Here is a 17,638-nt window from a genome sequence, read left to right as displayed (position 1 = left end):
TATTATGTTGAGGTGTACATCTAATTTTTGAAAGTTCTTAACGTGAAGGGATATTGAATTTCACCAAAGGCTTTCTCTGCATGTATTGAGATGATCATATGGGTTTTTTATTCATTGATAGATGAATTACATATAGATTTATTTATGTTGATCCATCCTGTGTCCCTGGGGTAAATCTTATGTGATCATGGTATCATAATCTTTTGGACTTTCTATTAGATTTTATTTGCTGGTATTTTTTGTTTAAAAAAATTGCTTCTGTGTTCATCAGAGTATTGATCTATAGTTTTCTGTTGGTTTTTGTCCTTGTCTGGTTTTTGTATCTGGGTAATACTGGCCTTGTAGAATGAGTTTGGAATATGTCCATCCATTTCAATACTTTGAAATAGTTTGAGAAGTGTCATTAGTTTTTCAAAAGTTTGATTAAATTCAATAGTGAAATCATGTGGTCCTGAGATGTTCTTTGTTGAAGGATATTTTATTACTTACTTAATCTTGTTACATGTTCTTAATATGTTCAGATTTTGTATGTTACCAGGCTTCAATTTTCATATGTTATATGTGTCTATAAATTTATCCAATTCTAGATTTTACGATTTCTGTGTAGCTGTTCATAATAGTCTCTAGTGATTCTTTGTATTTCTATGTTATTGCTTGTAATTTGTCTTTCTTTCCTTTCTAATTTTATTTAAGTTGGACCTTATCTTGATGAGAGATTTAATTACTGCTTCCATCTTGTTACTTACTATTGGTCTGTTTACATTTTTTATGTCTTCTTGATTTAATCTCATTAAGTTGTATGTATCCAGGAATTCATCCGTTTCTTCAATTTATTAGCATATATAGTATGCTACATAGTAGCATACATATAGTACATAGTAGTTTCTTTTTAAAATTTTATTTATTTTAAAGGCAGAGTGACAGAAAGAGAGAGAGGGAAAGACAGAGATCTTCTATCAGCTGGTTCACTTGCCTAGCCACAAGAGCAGAGGCTGGGCCAGGCCAAAGTCAAAAGCTTGGAACTCCATCCAGTTTTCCCACATGGGTGTTGGGGCCCAAGAACTTTAGCAATCTTCTGATTCTTTTCCACCATTAACAGGGACTTGGATTGGAAGTGGAGTAGCCAGGACTAAAATCAGCGTACTTATGGGATGCCAGCATTGCAGGCTATGGCTTAACCCACTACCCCACAACACCTCCCTCCCATTACATATTTTATAATTTCATGAGTTGAATATGAATTGTTTCAACAATTAGAAGAGAGTAAATACATTCTGTTTTTTTTTAAGATTTATTTATTTGTTTAAGAGGTAGAATTGCAAGCAGAGAGGAGAGACAGAATGGTCTTCCATCCACTGGTTCACTCCCCAAATGGTCACAAAGGTTGGAGCTGGGCCAATCAGAAGCCAGGAGCTAGGAGCTTCTTCTTGGTCTCTCACATGAGTGCAGGGGTCCAAGCACTTGGGCCATCTTCCATTGCTCTCCTATGCTATAGCAGAGAGCTGGATCAGAAGAGGAGCAGTGGGGACTTGAATCGGTATCCATATGGGATGCCAGCGCCACAGCTGACAGCTTTACCCAGTATGCCACAGCGCCAGGCCCTAAATTAAGCAAAGGAAAACAATATTAAAGTAAATCAATATTAAATCACATTTTTGAAATATAGAACTGGCGATTTTTTAAACGACAATAGTGGTTAGTGTTGACAACAATTCAGTGAAACTTGAAAACTTGCATTCACACATAAATGTAGCACTGTAAGTTGGTACAGCTATTCTGGAGAGAAGTATATACATGAAACCTTTAGAAATGTTCATGTAATCACATATCAATGATTACACTTTTAGGAATTAACTTTAAGAAAATGATCAGAAATTTACTTTTAGGGCTGGTGCTTGCAACAATGGCATCCCATATTGGAGCCCCAGTTCAAATCCCAGCAGCTCTGCTTCCAATCCAGCTTCTGGATAATGCACCTGGGAAGGCAGTGGAAGATGGTCAAAGTGCTTGGGCCCCTAAATCCACATTGGGTTCCTGGATGTAGCTCATGGTTTCTGAATTTGGCCTGGCCCTGGCCCTGGCCCCAGCTGTTGTGGATGGAAGATCTCTCTCTTTTTCTTTCTTCCTCCTTGCCTTTCAAATAAATAAATCTGTTTTTTGAAATAAATTTACTTTGATATTTAGAAGCAAAAATATTAATTTTCATGTACATTAAATAAATTGGAAAACAAAAAATGTCTAACCATATGAGATTTTTTCATTATATTATGTAAAATGTGAATCCACAGTTGGAATACTCTTCTAGTGTTAGAAAAACATGTCTTTCGAGGGCTGGCGCTGTAGCACAACAGGTTAAAGCCTGGCCTGAAGTGCCAGCATCCCATATGGGCACCGGTTGTAGCCCTGGCTGCTCCTCTTCCAATCCAGCTCTCTGCTATGGCCTGGGAGGGCAGTAGAAGATGGTCCAACTCTCTGGGCCCCCACACCCGTGTGGGAGACCCAGAAGAAGCTCCTGGCTTTGAATCGGCACAGCTCCGGCCATTGTGGCCATCTGGGGAGTGAACTAGCAGATGGAAGACCTCTCTCTCTCTCTCTGTCTCTGCCTCTCTCTGTAACTTTGTCTTTCAAATAAATAAAATAAACCTTGAAAAAAGGAAAACATGTTTTTTAAGAATATTTTCATGGTTTTAGGGGAAAGATAAGAAAAACAATCATCATTTAATGAATAAAATGAGACATACTTAGAATTAAACCTAGTAAGATGTAGGAGTAGCCACTCCAAGAACCCAGCTGCCTCTCAAAAGAGATCTCTCTGAGGGTGTCGAACTGGTATAAGAACTACGTCAAATATCTCCTGAGCATCTCCTCAGCTTTAGGGTTTTGTAAAAGGAAAAACCAAGAGGAGACACATTAATGAGGGTGGCAGTTATATCAGTAGCCACCAACTAGCAACACATGACCATCTCACTTGAGAATTGCCTGAATCTTCTCTGCATTTTCTGCAGGCCCAGTCACAGACTTACTTGGTGTTATGTTGGTAGATATCAAGAAGGAAAAAACTTGTATATTATTGTCAGGACCTGTGCTGAGGCTTGCCTTCCTGTCACAGCAGCCCTGGGAGGGGCATGTCAGCACCCCCATTTTACAGACCAAGAAACTGAGGGTGCAGACACTGCATGAGCTAGACAAGGCCACAGAGCAGCCATTAAACAGAAAATGCAAATTAGGGGCCTGAGTCTAACTGCCCAACCCCATGTTCTGCTGGTGGCACCCCAAGATGAAGGTACCCTCTCCTCCTACATTTGGATGACTGTTCTCCCTCACTCCAACGTCTGTCACAAACAAGCAAATTTTGTGTTCTATGGGGGTCTAAGGTCATGTTCCGCGTTCGGGAGGACACAGGGAGAGCCCCCGTCCCGACTACAGATCTATACTATGGGAGTCCATCCAAGTGTAGTCATTGATCCTCAGGGTGTACACTCAGCTCCCAAGATCAGATCTGTTTCCCAAGACTAACACCATCACACTGTCATCAAGGCCTTCCTGGTGTCCACCAGATTGGCCAGGACAATCAGGCACTTGTGTGTCTGAGTCATGGAAGGCTCTGGTTCATAGTCAGTGTTTGCCCTGCTTCCTTCCAGGGCTGGAGCCCATGGCAGTTGTGGTCCTGTGGAAAGAGGCTGGGATGGCTTGAGAATTCCAGGCATGGAGTGCCCTGTCTGGCCCTGGCTGTGTGAGCCCACTCGTGTCATTGAAGATCTCTTAGCCTGGATTCTCAGTATGACAAATGGAGAGCACAGCAAGTGGTTCCCACCCAAGGACACACATGCTCCAGTGCTTCGCAGTTGACTGGAGACACCCCAATGACTGGAGACATCTTAAAAATCAGAAAATGATATACAGATGTGAGGAGGCTCAAACTAAACTGATACTTTTCCAAAAACTCAAAGCAGATCTCTGTGCATTTCGCATTCCTTCTTATATGAGGTCCTGCCGGGAGCCTGCATATGAAAGGAAGCTAATACCAGGAAGGACTGCAGCACTTGGTCCCCAAGGGCCAACATCAGTTCTGCTTGGCTGGATGACTTTCCTCATCTGTTGCATAGCAACCTCCCCTGTCAGCTGCCTGTTTTTCCTCAGCACTTCCTCTGTAAAGTGTCTGCAGTGGGACGTGATCAGACTCAGGAAAGGCGGTCTGAAACACCATGTTGTTGCTATCTGCTTCCATAGCTCCATCTCCAGTCCTGACTGGCCCTTGAATTCTAGATCCATAATCCAACTGTCTGCTTTCATTCTCCAATTGGGTATCTCTTGATGCACTCAAAAATTTTTTAAAGATTTATTTATTTGAAATTCAGAGTTATAGAGAGAGAAAAGGACAGGCAGAGAGAGAGAGAGAAAGAGAGAGAGGTCTTTCATCCACTGGTTCACTCCCCAGATGGCTGCAATGGCCGGAGCTGCGATGATCCGAAGCCAGGAGCCAGGAGCCAGGAGCCAGGAGCTTCTTCCAGTTCTCCCACACAGTTACAGGGACCCAAGGACTTGGGCAGTGTTCCGCTGCTTTCCCAGGCCACAGCAGAGAGCTGGATCACAAGTGGAGCAGCTGGGACTCAAACCGGCACCCACATGGGATACTGGCACTGCAGGCGGCTGCTTTACCCACTACGCCACAGTGCCGGCACCGATGCACTCAAAATTAACATGTCTTGAACTAACCTCTTATGTCCTTCTCACAAACATCATGTGTTCTTTCACTTGACCTCTACAACTCAGTAAGTACCACCAACATGCATTCAGATTCCCAAATCAGAAACTTACGAGTCTTCCATCACCTCTCTGTTTCCCTCATTTCCTTTACCTTATTCAAACCGCCACCAAATTCTGACAATTCTTTCTCAAATATATCTCTCTCTTTCTATCATCTCAGTGTAAGCCATTATTATCTCTCTAACCTGGCCTACTGAAGGTGTCTATATGTGCCTCCCTGTCTCATTTGTTTTTCCTGCTACAGTCAGTCCACCCCCAGAGTAACTTAAAGTTAACAGTGCAATATTAAAATATAAATCAAATCCCATCATTTCCTTACTTAAATCTCTCATTGCCTCTCCATTGCAATTATAACAAAAGTCAGACTCTCAACCCTGGCCAACAAATGACTTGGACCAGACTCTAACCTTCTTCTCTTGTTTTCTTCATCTCCATTCCTCAGTGTCACTTAATTCACATCCTTTTCACCTTCTTCAGGAAAAATTTGTGCTTTCTTGTTTGATATAATTTGTGAACATAAGTACCTTTACAAAAGTGGTATGTTTATTGACTGCTGCAGTTCTAAGTAAAATTCTGGTGCTTGCTATAAAAGTGCAGCCCTGTGACAAGTATTCCAGCACTACCACCTCATTCCAATAAGAAATCCGCATATAAGCGCCTCTCCTCCATATTTAGAATTTCTGGAAACCCCCTTGTTCAGTTCTTGTCCTGCAGTCTCAGCGTGTGCCAACTCTTCAAACCATCTCTTTCCATACTCCAGCTGTTTAGAACTCACTTCATTCTCACCCTACAACTTCTCTATTCACATTAATTTTGTTAGTAACATGTTCTGTTTACTCTTTATTTAGCTAACTCTTACACATCCTACCGAAATCAGCTTAATATCATGTTCTCATTGTGACCTACCTCACTTGTCTGTCCAATTGTGGCTTTGTCACAGCTAGTGTGAACATCCACCCCTGTTTTCCTAGGATAGCACTGATTTATGCCTATTGCTTTAGCAGAATTTTAAATGCCACCCTCAAAAGTGACACAATTTGGTTAATAAAGTTATATGATGAACTCTAAGTAGAGGTCCAATATACCCTGTTGTGGGATAGAAATAACAGAACAACAGTATGATAGAACAAAAGCTTAAGAGTAGGAAAATTGGAAGGGTACATAAAGAGAAGAGATTATGAAGGATAATAAAGCTTGAGAACAGGAGATGAGGGGCTAAATACAGGGAAAAGAGAAATGGACAAGCTAAAGACCAAGCAAAAGTAAAGGGACAAGAAGAGAGATAATGGCTGAGATAGTCACAATCTTAACTGGAAGTCAATATATTAAGGGTTCTCAACTGGAGTGAAAACATGAAATGGTTCTATTTTTGCCAGTAACAGCTCTCCATCTAGTGAAGTTGAAAACATTCCCTTTACATTTGTGGACTGGCCAAATGCCATAACTTTCTGGTGATATTATTATTAGAATGATCTCATATTGATATTTATGAGTCAGTTTCATTTATTTTGCAACTTGATTTATGACTCAATGTAAACCTCAGGTCTCCTTGCCTAGCCCAGGTCATGCTAGACCAAGGTGTGACTTGAACCTTGCATTATATGGAAAGAGGCATAGAAGTCAAGAATTACACATTTCTTCCCCCCTTTTTTGTCTCCCTTCTAGGCACTGACTTTCTCCTCCGTGGTGTGGCAGGACACAGAAAGAGGGAGAGAAACAGACAAGTAAATCTTTACCCAACCGACTGAGTTTTCCAATCCCACTCTGTTAGTAAAATAACTTCTTTCTCAGGGCTGTTGCTGTGGCATAGCCGGTAAAGCTGCCACCTGCAGTGTTGGCATCCATATGGGCGCCAGTTCAAGTCCTGGCTAAATCAATTCCAGTCCAGCTCTCTGCAATGGCCTGGGAAAGCAGTAGAATATGGCCCAAGTTCTTTGGCCCCTGCACCCAAGTGGGACACCTGGAAGAAGCTCCTGGCTCCTGCCTTCAGATCATCCCAGCTCTGGCCGTTGCAGTCAATTGGGGAGTGAACCACCTGATGGAAGACCTCTCTCTCACTCTACTGCTCCTTCTCGCTCTGTGTCTAACTCTAACTTTCAAATAAATAAATAAATCTTTTATTAAAAAAGTCCTTTCTCAAGTCATACTGAAGAGATTAATGAGAATGGGTTATAAGTATACCATTGCCTTATTGATGAGTAGCTTACCCAAGTGTAGCCCCACTAAGTAAATAAAGACATTTATAAGATTTGGTCACCATACCCCCAACCTGCAACTGTTGGCTTTCACAGAACACCATTCTATAATGTGTACCTCTTTAGCTACCCATGCACATATTACAACAGTACTAGAAAGACCGTAGTCTTCAATCTCCTTTCAGTTACAAATGCTATGACAATCTTAAACCTCTCTCTACCAAGCAATTCCCATAATGGTATCCTTTTCTCAATTCTTTTTTCTGTTACTCAGGTAATATGTGAACAAATCAGTAAGTTCATGAATTAATCAGACATACAACTGAAGATGGAAATAGGTCTCTTGGTGTACTGTGTTAAGATGCCACCTGAGATGCCAGCATCCCATATGGGCACCTGTTCCAAACTCAGCTGTTCCACTTCTGATCCAGCTCCCTGCTAACATGCCTGGAAAAGCAGTGGAACATGGCCCAAGTTCTTGGGCCCCTGCACCCAAGTGGGCAACCCAGAAGAAGCTCCTGGCTCCTGGATTCCATATGGCATAGCCTGGAACTTGTGGCCATTTGGGGAGTGAACCAGCAGATGGAAGATCTTTCTCTGACTCTATCTCTGTCTGTAACTCTGCCTTTCAAATAAATAAAAATAAATATTTTTAAAAAGAGAAAAAATAGATCTCTTATTCATAGAGGAAATCTTGATTATTATATTGTTTATTTCTAATCTAATTTTGTTGTGGTCAGTGAGCATACTCTTACTGAACTTTTTGCATCTATAAACTTTGCAGTGATTCACACATTTTTATTCTTGTTATTGGTATTTTGAGTTTTCTCTTTCTTTGCTCCTTAGTTTCTCGATAACTCTTGCTAGGAATTTATGCATTGTTAAAGAACAAGCTTAAAATGTTTATTTTATTTTTAATCATTTGAGAGAGAGACAGAGACAGAGAGATCTCTCATTTGCTGGTTTATTCCCCAGATGCCTGCAACATCTAGGTGCTGGGCCAGACTGAAGCCAGGAGCCAGGATAGCAGGGACCCAACTGCTTGAGTTATCACCTGATGCCTCCCAGGGTGCAACAATAGAAGGAAGCGGGAATTGGAAGTACAGCCAAGACTCTAACCCAGGCATCCTGATATGGGATATGGGTGTCCCAAAGAGCTTCTTGACCACTGCACCAAATGCACACCCTAAGAACAAACATTTGACTTGTAATTTTAAATGATTTATATGATTTCTATCCTAGTTGTTTCTGTTATTTCCTTCCATATGCTTACTTTAAGTTTAATTTGCTTTTCTTTTGCTAACTTTTGAAGATGAAAATCTAGGTGACTGATTTCAAGATTTTCTGCTTTGTTTTTTTAACAATATATTTATTTATTTGAAGTCAGAGTTACACAGAGAGAGAAGAAGAGGCAGAGAGAGAGAGAGAGAGAGAGAGAGAGAGAGGTCTTCCATCTGCTGGTTGACTCCCTGGATGGCCCCAATGACTGGAGCTGCACCAATCTGAAGCCAGGAGCCAGGAGGTTCTTCCAGTCTTCCACGTGGGTGTAGGGGCCCAAGGACTTGGGCCACCTTCCACTGCTTTTCCAGATCATAGCAGAGCTGGATTGGAAATGGAGTAGCCGTGTCTCAAACCGGCGCCCATATGGGATGCGGGTGCTTCAGGCCAGGGCGTTAATCCACTGCGGCACAAGGCCAGCCCGACTTTCTGCTTTTCTAATGTAATCATTTAAATTTCACTTTATGAAATGCTCTCGCTGTACCTCACACATTTTGATACTTAAAATTCAACTCAAAATATATTCTAATTTCCTTGTGATTTAATCTGTGGTTAATATTTCATTGAAGAATATTTTAACTCATTTATAAATATTTTGAAGTATGTACTTATTTCTATATATTTTGTGTTTCTTGATTTCTGATTTAATTTTGTTGTGTCCAGAGAACATACAGTGTAAGATTTCAAACATCTGATATGTGTGGACATGTGTTTTTTAATGTTTATTTATTTATTTTCATCTGCTTGAGAGGAGAGTAACACACACACACACACACACAAATATGCATACATAAAGAGAGAGATGTCTTCCATTCATTGATTCACTTCCGAAATAGTCTCAACAGTCAGGTCTAGCCAGGACAAAGCCAGGAGCCAGGAATTTCATCCAGTTCTTCCACATGAATTGCTGGTGCCCAAGATTGATTATGTGTATAACATTTATTATTTGTTTTCTATTTGTCCCGTTTGTTTATAATTCCTCTATTCCACATTCCAAACTTATTTGGAGGTAATCATTATTTTTAATATTTTAATATATTCATTTGTTTTTAGCTATCATTCTTTTTATCATTTTTAGTGATTGCTCAAGGATTGCCATGTGCATCACTAACTCTAATAGAGTTATTATTTATCCCCTCACATAAAACATAATAAATTTACAATGGTATAAATCCATTACTTCTCTCAATCGTGTGGTTGTGGTCATATATTTTATTTCAAAATCTGTTATAGACTGCACAATAGAATTTCATTTTTGCTTTAAACACTTAGCTTTCCTTTCTATAATTAATGGGAAGTAAAAAGATAATACTTCATATTCTGATAGTCTTTATTAACTATTTTAGATGAATATTTCCATTTCATCTTATTTTACTTTAGCCTGCAGAATTTCATTTAGTATTGCTACTAGTCCTGTTCTACCGGTGATGAGCTCTTAGCTTTCACTTGTCAAAAAAGTTTTATATTTCATACTCACTTTTCAAGTACCTGAAAAAGTGGAAAAGTGAATTAAAAGTATGAGTTTATTTTGGTGCAAAAAATCAGTGCCAAAATTTTTCTTTTAAAAATTATTATTTTTATTTGAAAGAGTTACACAGAGAGAGGAGAGGCAGTGAGAGAGAAAGGGGTCTTCTGTCCACTGGTTCACTCCTCAAATGGCCACAACGGATGCAGCTGTGCCAATCCGAAGCCAGGAGCCAGGAGGTTCTTCCGGTCTCCCACGCCCTAGGGCCCAAGGACTTGGGCCATCTTCCACTGCTTTCCCAGGCCACAGCAGAGAACTGGATCAGAAGTGGAGCAGCCGGGTCTTGAACCAGCGCCCATACAGGATGCAGGCCAGGGCATTAACCCACTGCACCACAGCACCGGCCCCCAATATTTTTCATAAGTAGAGAATGCATATTATAAAACAACTATGCAGAAAGAAAGAAACAAAGAAATGAAATGAAATGAAGGGAGAGGGAAGAAGGAAGGAAAGGAATATTTTATTCTTAGAATTGTACCTATGAATTATATTGAATTTTTCAAAAACTAAAACAAATTTTCAAAATAAAAAAACAATTAGGCATGGTTTCAAGAACATGTTTGCACCAAAATAAACTTATACCTTTAGTTCCATTTTTACATGAACTTTTCAAAGTCCCTTCATGAATTAATTATACTTCATATATGATATAGAATTTTGACTTGATACTTTATTTTTTTCATTTTTCTGCTTTGAAGTCTAATATATTGAAGCATATATTGAAGCATATATTGGGACTGATGTAAAAATTCTATACTAGCTCTTGATTCTAAATCTTCCTTCCTCCTTTTTCATTTTTTTTTTGCCCTACTACTGGAACTAAAAACCAAATTATTAGTGGCTTCCAGATACAGAGTAATGCACTACCAAAAAGAAGAGCCTCTAGTATCCCAGAAACTGCCAATTAGGAGATAAGACAGTAGCTTTGATTATCCAGGACGTAGGTGTGCAACAGGAAAGGGATGGGGAAGTAAATTCATTCTTCCCTCCTTACACTCACTATCTTTCAAGGCACTTTGACCTAATTTTGCCACCTCCATATTTTTCACAGAAGATTGAAGATCCCTAAGGAAACAAAACAGATTAGAAATACAGCATCACCCCATCCTGAGATGAGGAGGAATTCACAGAACAGAAATATCAGATGGGGAGGCTTCCACCTTTGGCAGTTCTTGGTGGAGCTCTCCATAATTTGGATGTTGAGACTCACCCAGTTTCCTCAATTTGAGAATATTTAGAGGCCAGAGAAACAATGTTTCTGAAGAGAGGACCTCCACAGGGAAATAAGCGAAAGTTCCACTGTTCAACCCCCAATCCTGCCCAGGGCAGCAGTACTTTGTCAAAGGGTGGCCTTTTCTTTCTGACTGAAGAACAGCATCATCATTCCCGGCAAACAACCAAGGAGCACTGACCATTTAGGGCATGCAAACACCCAACTTCAGTGGTTTCCAGGAGACAGAGCAAAGTCACCAAAATAAGGCCTGGTCCAGAACCTTTACAGGAGAAGGCATCAGTGACTTAGAAGAGGATAGACACTTCTGTGTTGATGAGGGTGCCAGGTAACAGTGGGTGGTCTCTCAGAACAGGGAGAGAGATGGGAATGCTAAAGAAACTTTGTGAAAACATAGTCTTGGGGCCCGCCCCGTGGCTCACTTGGTTAATCCTCCACCTGTGGCGCCGGCATCCCATATGGGCGCCGGGTTCCAGTCCCAGTTGCTCCTCTTCCAGTCCAGTTCTCTGCTGTGGCCCGGGAGGGCAGTGGAGGATGGCCCAAGTGCTTGGGCCCTGCACCCCATGGGAGACCAGGAGAAGCACCTGGCTCCTGCCATCAGATCAGTGCAGTGCACTGGCCGTAGTGGCCATTTTGGGGGGTGAACCAATGGAAGGAAGACCTTTCTCTCTGTCTCTCTCTCTCACTGTCTAGAACTCTGCCTGTCAAAATAAAAATAAAATAAAGTAAAATAAAAAAATAAAAAACCCTCACTTTAAAAAACTAAGATAATTTATTTTTTAAAAAAGAAAACACATTCTTTAAAAGTCACATGACCAGGAGTTTTCTATTTGTCTTGTAGGTGATAGCTGTAACAAAAATTAATATGGGTGTGTTTTGTTTGTTTCGAGATTTTTTTTCTATACTAATACTGTCCACTCTGTAGGAAATGAACATGAGTGGTAGATGCCTTAGTGAGTAGCATAGACTACTGCATTTGTCATTGTTAAAAAGTTTCTCTTAGAAATTTGTTAACTATTTCATGATAAATAATCCATGTCCTTTCCTGGGACACTGGAGTGCTATCTAATCCTATCTCTTCACAAAATATTCATGCTGGTATTTTTAATTCATTATAAAAATAAATCTACTAAATAAGGAATTTATATGCAAGAGTCATGAAAATGCTGTTCCCCCAGCACAAATAAATATTAGTAACTATGACAATTAAACAAGGTAATCTTGGTGCAAAAGTGAAAGGCAATGTTAAATATTTATCATTATACGTTCTCTTATAATTCACTGCGAGCCAGTATTAACAGATTCTGACAAGGAGTCTTTTAGCCAAAATTTTCAGTATTCAGATTAATTGAAAGGGAAAAGTGCTTCCCATCCTTAAACCACTATATTGCATCAATCTTACCTTTGCTAGGAGGTTCTTCCCCTTCCTTACATGAACTTGTGTTAGGGGATATATATGCTATGGCCATGCCACTAGAGCTCAATTTGAGTGATGGCACCATGTGATATGGGTGTGGTCTCACTAGTGGATTTATTTTTGGGATGGCAGAGGACTGTCACTTTACAAGAGCCATCTATGGGAACAACCAAGGAGCACTGACAATTTAAGGCATGCAAACACCAAACTCCAGTGGCTTCAAGGAGACAGAGGAGAGTCACCAAAAATAAGGTATGGTTCAGGATCTTTTGGTGGCTTAGAAAAAAGAATTGATTCTCCAGTGGTAGGCAAACTGCTGTGTAACAGGCAGTTGAGAACTGATTATAGAAGCTATAAAGCAGACTCTACCAGCTCATGTGGATGCATATTTGGAAACTGACTTTAAAAAAGAAATGTATTCATCCTATTTTGACTAAATTTACATTAACAGTTAATGTGATCCTGCAAGTATGAACTTCTTGTGCAAGAGAAAATATATATTGGAAAACAGCAATGATGCAGGACAAAATTTCAGATACATAATATACTGAGAGCTAAATGTCATTTCTCAACAGTGTGAGAGTGATAGTGTTCTCTGTTTCAGGAAAGTTATAAAATGGGAGGTACAGAAAATAACCTCGTGTGCAAGGAAGGTCAAGAATTAGGTAGGTCAAAGTAGTTACTAAAGGTGAACTGAAGTATCCAGTCCTAACTCCAACTGAGACAACTGAAAAATGGTGGAAACTAGTATGTTTGCCTGGGATATGTTCGGCAGTTTGGACCTGTTAAATGTCAAGGTGAAACAACTGAGTGATAATGATGTCTATATGAAGGCAACCTGGTTACTATAAGCCCATATTAAGAGTCAGAAACTGATTTATCTGAGGATAGCACATGTAACAGAGGGAAAAGTAGGAGTTGAGAAGCCACTAGTCCTCCTATCAATCAACTCTCTCATCAGACTGCGCATTCAAGTTTCAAGCAGACCAGTTTTTGCAGCACCACGAGTCCTAGGAAGGCAGAAAGGCATAGGCAATATTATGATAAAAACCTAGAAAATGAAAGCAGGTGCCAAAAAGGCCAAAGCATACTTCTCACCCACTGAGGAATGAGGGGGAAAGAAGCAGATAAGAGACTAGGATGACTCTGTAAATGGTTGGAGCTGTTAAGCACTGAAGAAACTTACCTTGTCTTTACATATATGGAATTTACTGATCATGCCTGCAAGTATCCAGTGCTGATGCCTGGATGAGGACATGTCAACACCAGAAGACATGTCTATTTGAATGAGCACGAGTGACATTTCAGTGTGAGTTATGACACTTTGGCGGATGTGTACACCATTTGTAGTAGAATGACAGACGTATGAAGGTATGACAATACTGGTGAGAATCTGACAGTGTGAGGTTTGTATTTGTCCACCACAGGACACAGGAACTCTACACTCCTACCCAGGAGGCCACTCTGCCTCCCCTACCCAGGGCTTTCTTTAAAGGAGAGATACCCACAACGAACCAGTTCACCATTGACAGGCCTGTTCCCAGTTTTAATGCAGAGTCCTCAGGTCAAGTCGAGTTGATGACCAGGTTAGGCACAAGAATGAATTAGGGTTTCTTTGTCTTTCCAATTTTACATCTTACCGTCAGCTGACCCTTAGTGAGCAGGTATGATTGATATGGTAAAGAAAATAGAGGACAATGTATCAAAGCCTAGTCTCCAGCAGTCTGCACTGACTCATCTTTGCACTTCAGCATCACAAGAAAGAAAGGCACTTGGATGTGTCTTACATGCATGGGTGTTGCCTAGCAATACACGGTAGTGCTGTTCACAGTGCTCTAGGATCTGATTCACCTCTTCTTCCCGCGTCTCAGGGAGGAGTGAGGAAGAGGCTGGAGAGACTGGGGCTTTTGTTGAGCTAGCGATCTGTTATAAGAAAAACTTGCTCTCACCCCAGAGACCTAGATCACTAATGCTTGGATAGAAACTGATCTGCTCATAGAAAAATTAGGCCATGTGTGAAAAACGATTTTGTTGCTTACATCTCAAGGGACTCAAATCTAAAGACTAGTGTAAAAATGCTGAAGATTTTCAAGTTTTTAAAAAATTTTTTTCTATTTATTTATTTGACAGGTAGTTACAGAGAGAGAGAGAGAGAGAGAGAGAGAGAGAGAGAGAGAAAGGTCTTTCTTCCATTGGTTCACCCCCCAAATGGCTGCCACAGCCAGCCCTGTGCCAATCCGAAGTCAGGAGCCAGGTGCTTCTTCCTGGTCTCCCATGCGGGTGCAGGGGCCCAAAGACTTGGGCCATCCTCCACTTCCCTCCCGGGCCACCCTCCAGTGCCCTCCTTGGCCACAGCAGAGAGCTGGATTGGAAGAGGGGCATCCGGGACTAGAACCCGGCACCCATATGGGATGCTAGCACCGCAGGCGGAGGATTAACCTAGTGAGCCACGGCGCTGGCCCTGATTTTCAAGTTTTAATCACAGTGTAAGTTGACCACATTTTCTGGTTAACAAAATATAGCTACATTCACAAAATAAATGAGATAAAAGGTAGTGACTTCATAAATATGTTATTATATGTTCATTTGCTTTACAAAAATCAACCACTATAAGAATTATACAGGCAAAAGCAGTAAGTTATTTCAAATTGAAACATCAGTAACTACTGCTAACATGGGATAAAAACACTTCAGGAATAAGGTTTTTGCACCTCACTCTAAGTGATAAAGCATTGATTCCAGTATAAACCACGAGCATATTTGTAATTACTACAATATTGTAATAATTGAATGCAAATACCAAAAAAAGGACACAGTTTTATTTAAAAAAATAGTATAAAAAATCAAATGTTCACATAAGCACAGGAAGGGGGGGTGAGAGAGAGGTAAAACACACAAAAAATTAAAATACCAGACTTAAGTATTAACATAGCAATAATTATTTCAAGTGTAGATTGTCCAAGTACACTAATTAAAGAGACTGGAAGTAAGGATTTTTAAAATTCCAATATACCATCTACAAGAAATTCACATCATAACACTTCCAGTACTGTGTCAGACAGAAGTGCTGATAGTGGGCATCCTTGCCTTGTATTAAATCTTAAAGGAAAAGCAAAGCAGGTATTTAGCTCTGTGGTTAAGACATGTATATTGGAGTACTTAGACTGGATTCCTAGCTCTGGCTCTTGAATCAGGTTTCCTACTTAAGATCCTAGGAAGCTGCAGTGATGGCTCAAGTCTCTGAGTTTCCATCATCCATGTGGGAGACCTCGGTGTATCTCCAGTTGCTAGCTTTGGCCCCAGTCCAGCCTCAGTCACTGCAGGCATTTGGGGAGTGAACCAGCAGATGGTAGCCCTTGCTCTCCCTCACTTTTTCTCTGCCTCTTGAGTGAATAAATTAAAATTTTTTTTTTTTTTTTTTGACAGGCAGAGTGGACAGTGAGAGAGACAGAGAGAGAAAGGTCTTCCCTTGCCGTTGGTTCACCCTCCAATGGCCGCCGCTGCAGCCGGCGCACCGCGCTGATCCGATGGCAGGAGCCAGGATCCAGGTGCTTCTCCTGGTCTCCCATGGGGTGCAGGGCCCAAGCACCTGGGCCATCCTCCACTGCACTCCCTGGCCATAGCAGAGAGCTGGCCTGGAAGAGGGGCAACCGGGACAGAATCCGGCGCCCCGACCGGGACTAGAACCCGGTGTGCCGGCACCGCAAGGTGGAGGATTAGCCTATTGAGCCACGGCGCCGGCCTTAAATTAAAATTTTATAAATAAATAAACCTTAGAGAAGAAAATCTTTCCATTTTCTCCCAACTTACTACTATGTTGGCTGTGAGTTTTTCATAAATGTTCTTTATTATGTTGCAAAACTTTCCCTAAATACCTCAACTATTGGGAGTCTTTATGAAGAAACAATGTCACATTTTATCAAATAGTTTTTCAGCATTGAGATAATTTTTATGTGGTTTTATCATTCAGTCTGTTCATCTGATGTAGCTCTTTTTTTAAACTTTTATTTAATGAATATAAATTTCCAAAGTACAGCTTATGGATTACAATGGCTTCCCCCCCAATAACTTCCCTCCCACCCGCAACCCTCCCCTTTCTCTCTCCCTCCCCCCTTCCATTCACATCAAGATTCATTTTCAATTCTCTTTATATACAGAAGATCAGTTTAGCATATATTAAGTAAAGATTTCAACAGTTTGCACCCATGATGTAGCTCTTTAATTTATGTGCATATGTTAAACCAGCCTTGTATGCCAGGGATAAATCGCACTGGTCATAATATACAATCTTTTTGATGTTTTGAATTCAATTTCCTAGTTATTTATTGATGATTTTTGCATCAATGTTCATCAGAGATATTGACCTGTATTTTTCTTGTACTGTCTTTGTCTGGCTTCAGAATTAAGGTGGGGGCTGGTGCTGTGGCATAGCAGGTGAAGCCGCCACCTGTAGCGCCGGCATCTGGCATATGGGCCCAGTTTGAGTCCCGGATGTTCCACTTGCAATCCAGCTCTTTGCTATGACCTTGGGCCCCTGCACCCGCGTGGGAGACCCAAAAGAAGCTCCTGGCTCCTGGCTCCTGGCCTCGGATCGGCACAGCTGCAGCCATTGTGGCCATTTGTGGAGTGAACCAGTGCATGGAAGACCTCTCTCTCTCACTGCCTCTCCTCTCTCTGTATAACTCTTTCAAATAAAAAATAAATAAATCTTTAAAAAAATTAAGGTGAAGCTGGCCTCATAAAATAGGTTTAAAAGTATTCCATCTAGCTCTATTTTATTTTATTTTTTGAGCGGGAAGAGCTTAAAAGGTGTTGGTAGTAGGTGCTCTTTGAATGTGTGGGGGAATTCAGATTTGGGAGACATGGTCCTGATCTTCTGTTAAGAGGCATTTAATTATACTTCAATCTATGTATTTGTTAGTCTGTTCAATCTTGCTATGTTGTATTTTTCTAAAAATTTATCAATTTCCTCTAGGTTATCCAATTTGTTGGCATATAATTATATTTCCTTATCATCCTCTTTATTTTTGAGGCATTGGCTGTAATACCTCCACTTTCATTTCTAGAGTTTAAGTTTTATCTTTTATTTAGCCCAGCTAATGGCTTGTAAATTTTATTTATTTTTTCAGAATACCAACTCTTATTTTATTGATTTTTTCTGAGTTTTCTAGTCTATATTTGATTTATTTCTGTTCTGACATTTATTATTTCCTTCTTTATACTAA

At 40.5% G+C, this 17,638-nt stretch overlaps 2 long non-coding RNA genes across 2 annotated transcripts; one reads left to right on the top strand and one right to left on the bottom strand.

Moving 5' to 3' along the window:
* Positions 1-1,309: 1,309 nt before the first annotated feature.
* LOC138847636 (uncharacterized) lies at positions 1,310-12,497 on the bottom strand. Its single transcript, XR_011385564.1, has 2 exons — positions 12,399-12,497; positions 1,310-1,601 (listed from the first exon to the last, which is right to left on the bottom strand). It is a non-coding gene; the product is annotated as an uncharacterized lncRNA (long non-coding RNA).
* Positions 12,498-12,546: 49 nt separating this feature from the next.
* LOC138847525 (uncharacterized) lies at positions 12,547-17,132 on the top strand. Its single transcript, XR_011385380.1, has 2 exons — positions 12,547-12,665; positions 16,814-17,132. It is a non-coding gene; the product is annotated as an uncharacterized lncRNA (long non-coding RNA).
* The last annotated feature ends 506 nt before the right edge of the window (positions 17,133-17,638 follow it).

This window comes from Oryctolagus cuniculus, chromosome X, assembly GCF_964237555.1.
Source record: "Oryctolagus cuniculus chromosome X, mOryCun1.1, whole genome shotgun sequence".
Lineage (NCBI taxonomy): Eukaryota > Metazoa > Chordata > Mammalia > Lagomorpha > Leporidae > Oryctolagus > Oryctolagus cuniculus.
The sequence above is the reverse complement of the archived record's forward strand: the minus strand, read 5'-3'. Positions and strand labels throughout refer to the sequence as shown.